The 3,878-nt window shown below is 57.2% G+C and overlaps 1 pseudogene; it reads right to left on the reverse strand.

The window, feature by feature from the left end:
- Positions 1-775: 775 nt before the first annotated feature.
- On the reverse strand, positions 776-3,829 carry LOC112617635 (annotated as a pseudogene).
- Between the last annotated feature and the right edge of the window lie 49 nt (positions 3,830-3,878).

Raw genomic sequence — 3,878 nt, forward strand, 5'->3', positions numbered from 1 at the left:
CCCTCCTCTGTGCCCTTGAGGAATCCCCGTGACTGGCAGGTCCTCAAGCTACTAGCTCCGCCCCTGCCATAGCAACCTTCAGGAGGCCCCCTTGACTCAGACTTTGCATTGCACTCCAGTAACAACCGGTCGGACCCATACGGGGTGGCACAGAAAAGAGGCAAGAATATGAGATTAATAGAGTGGTAGCAAGTGAATAGAAAATCCCAGGCAGCAGTTTCACATGACCAGAAGAAGGAAACTTGAAATAGCTGCATATGCTAAGGGCCAATAAGTCCCTGAAAAATAGGATGAGGACCATCCTATTTTCTACGACCAACCAGACACAACATGGCGCCGTATTTGATGTAGGTTTCACCTAGGATCTCATTGTACGATCAGTAACATACGAAACCATACACCCGCCAGTGCCAAGACGGCTCCAGGAACACCTGGATTTGGGTGTAAATTGTGGCACCACGGTCTTGAGGAATCTTTACCTTTTCCTGGAATCTTCATGAATATATCCCTCTTTAGTTAAAGAAGCCCATAAAGGTCAGTCCCAAACCTCATAGGGCATGAGACACTCTCTCGAGGACCCCCACATTCCTCTTCTTGAGTGAGTCCTTTTGCTCTGCAAGAAATCTCCCTACATTCATGACTTTCTGACTTGTCCTGAAATTCCTTCTGGCTAAGGTGTCAACAGCCTGAAGACTGATCGAGGTCGATATCCCACCGGTCTTTGAGGACTTCCCCTAGGCCACCAGTATCTGGAGGGGGTTAGGGACACTGAGGATCAGGTCTCCAGCAGGGCTGTCCAGTGTGCCTGCAAAGGCAAGAAGGTTGGTCACAGGCAGCCCAGGGCAGGGAGTTGGGTAGGAGGCCGGGGCCAAAGCCCACTCACGTCTTCTAATTCTGAGTCTTCTATTTCCTTCATGCCCATCCGGCACAGCCAGATCAGGTCACCCAAAGCAGTGACATCTCATAGCTAAAAAGGCATGGGGGCCGAGAGAGATACAGAGTCAGGCATCACAAGCCCCCTCCAGGCTCAGCCCTGAATACCAAGATCAGGACTCGGCTGCCCCGGCCTGGATTGCACAACTGGGCACCCTCTTCCCAGAGCTGGACCAGGCTGGGGCTGGGGGACTGCACTCACCTAGGGCATTGGCCCTCTAGGGGCAGAAGCTGCCCTGGTTCTTCCTGAAGGAACTCCTCTGACAGGCAGATCACATGGGCTCTTAGCCAGCAGCCAGGGTTGGGGCAACACAAGGGCCCATCTTCATCCCATCTTCATCCCATCCCAGGCAGCAGGCAGGTAAGAGACAAGGAGGGAGAGGGAGCTGGTGGCAAGCCCCTCCGTGCAGCAGGCACTGTTCCAGGCATCACACAGCTCCATCCCGTGAGGAAGGGGTGACTGTTATTTGCATCTTATGGATGAGGAAATGGACGTGGGGGTTTAAAATCCTTGCCCCCTGGAACTAAGCTGGTGAACGTCCTGTGAGCATCAGCAGCGATTGATTGAGTCACAGCCTTACCACTGCAGCCGGACCTGAACTTCCTCACAGCTCAGCAACACCCAGCAGGTCACTGAATTTCCCCAGGCAAGTCCTCTACTCACTCACAATTAGCAGGAGCTCAGTAGAAGGCGCCCATCGTCCATTATTTTATTGACTATTTCTTGGCCATGGTCTCTGTGCTGAACTTTGTTCTACAGCAGTGACAAGAGCTGTCCTCGGGCAGTTTAGTGCAAAGGTTGGGGTGGGAGAGACTAAAGAGAGCAATAAAACACCTAGCAAGTCAGATAATAAGTATTCAGGAAAAGGAGCGGATGGGGAAGTACTCAAGAGGTGCAATTTTATTTTATATTTTTAGAGACGGTGTTGCTCTTTTGCCCGGGCTGTAGTGCAGTGGAGCGATCATAGCTCACTGCAGCCTCCAACTCCTGGGCTCAAGCGATCCTCCCACCTCAGTCTCCCCCGTAGCTGGGACTACAGGCATATGCCACCATGCCCGGCTTATCAGAGCTGCAATTTTAAATCGGGAGCCAGGGAAGACCTCCCTGTTCAGGTGGCAGGTTATCAAGACAGAAGGTGTAGAGAAGAACCTTCCAGTCAAAAGGAAAAGGCAGGTCCTGCTGTGCTCAGGAATGGCCAGAAGTACTATCATCCCCATCTTAGAGATGGGGACAGGGTCGCAAAATTGTCAGGGCGTTTCCTGGTTCCTCAACAAACAGCTGGATCCGAAGTTGTCTGGATGGTCGAGCATCGAAGTTGTCTGGACGGTCGATCATGGATGGAGCCTCCGTGCCTGGGGCGGACCTCCCCCGGAGCACGCGGGAGCTCAGGGCGCACAGGCCTCTAGGTTCCAAGGTCCGGCTTAGTCTCAGGCTGGTCGTCAGCAAAGGGACCTGCGCGGCTCCCTGGGACAGAGGAGGCCCGAAGGCCAGTGGCCAGTACGGTGCGTCGGGCGGAGGTAGGGTTGCAGCAGGAACGGGAGGCGCGCCCAGGGCGGGGGTGCCAGGCCCACTCCAACCGCGGCAGGGTACGGGGGCATCAGGGCAGCTCCTGGCAGGGGTCGCACCCCAAACCCCTACCACTAGCGGCCGCCGGCTCTCCTTCCTTACCCGCCGAAGGGCTGCCAGGGCGGACAGGAAGCTGTGCACTATGAGCGCTATCTCCCTGGGGAGGAGAACGGGAATGTCCCTGGGAGTCCCGCCGCTCTCCACCGCGGGTCCCCTCCAATCCCACCCTAAAGTGAGGTCCTCATTCCCCGCCTCAGCAGAGCCCCAGGCCCCGCCCCTGCCTGAAGTCGCGCCCCCTGCACTTGCCCACCTCAGGCCCCTCCTCCAACCCAGGTACCCACCTGTCCCCACTCCTCTCCCTCCTGCGCGCCATCGGACCCCAGCGTGCCCACCAAGAACCCTATGCTGGACTGCAGCCTGTATCATCACCCCGCCCCAGCCCGCTCCTTCCCGGAGTTCCACCGCCGAGATTCCCAGGGCTCCCTGTCACACTCCTCCTCTGCAACAGGCCTCGTCCCCTCCCCAGACGCCCCACCCTTGTCACAGGCCTGAAGGGTTCCTCTCATCAGGCCTGTGCCTCGCGGGGTCCGCCTTCTCCAGGAAGCCGCCTTCCGGCCTCGGAGACCCTCCAGGTCTCACCAGGCGTGCAATGGCGCGATTCAGCTTGCTGCAACCAACGTCCCGATCCCCGGGCTCTAGCGATTCTCCTGTCTCAGTCTCCCAAGTAGTTGGAATTACAGGTTCGTGCCACCATGCCCGGCTAATGTTTGTATTTTTTTCAGAAACGGGGTTTCACCATGTTGGCCAGGCTGTTCTCCAAGCACAGCTGACCTCAAGTGATCCGACAGCTTTGGCTTCCCAAAGTGCTAAGATTACAGGTGTGAGCCACTGCGCCAGGCCTGGGCCTTGTCTTTTGTGCGGCCCCCATTGTGCTACTGGACCCGAGAAGCAGGGCTGACAGTGAACCGCATGTAGACGCGGCCCTGGTGACGGGGGTTCAGGCAGTAGAGCAGGTAGACCCCGAAGAAGCGCCTCCACCTCTCCGCGACCCCGCGGGATTCTTCCCATTTCAGGAAATTCTCATTAAATACACTTCCGGGTCAGCACTGACATGAGGAAAAGAACCTGACCAGCACCTCGGAACCTGCTTTGTCCCTCCCTGGTTCCTCCCTCTGGGTGCCCACTGTGCTGCCGTCTCACCCATCTGTAGTTCAGCGCAGCAGCCGTGTAGGACACCTGGCCGATCGAGTCACAGTCCTGCTGGGCCCTCAGGCTCACTCGGGAACTAGGGCCTCCCAGGGGCTCCTTCCCACAACTCAGTGCAGCATGCTGGGGGTCAGGGCCAGCACCTGTCCCTGGGGCCTCAGGCCTCCCTTCC

Source organism: Theropithecus gelada, unplaced genomic scaffold (genome assembly GCF_003255815.1).
Source record: "Theropithecus gelada isolate Dixy unplaced genomic scaffold, Tgel_1.0 HiC_scaffold_2930, whole genome shotgun sequence".
Classification (NCBI taxonomy): domain Eukaryota; kingdom Metazoa; phylum Chordata; class Mammalia; order Primates; family Cercopithecidae; genus Theropithecus; species Theropithecus gelada.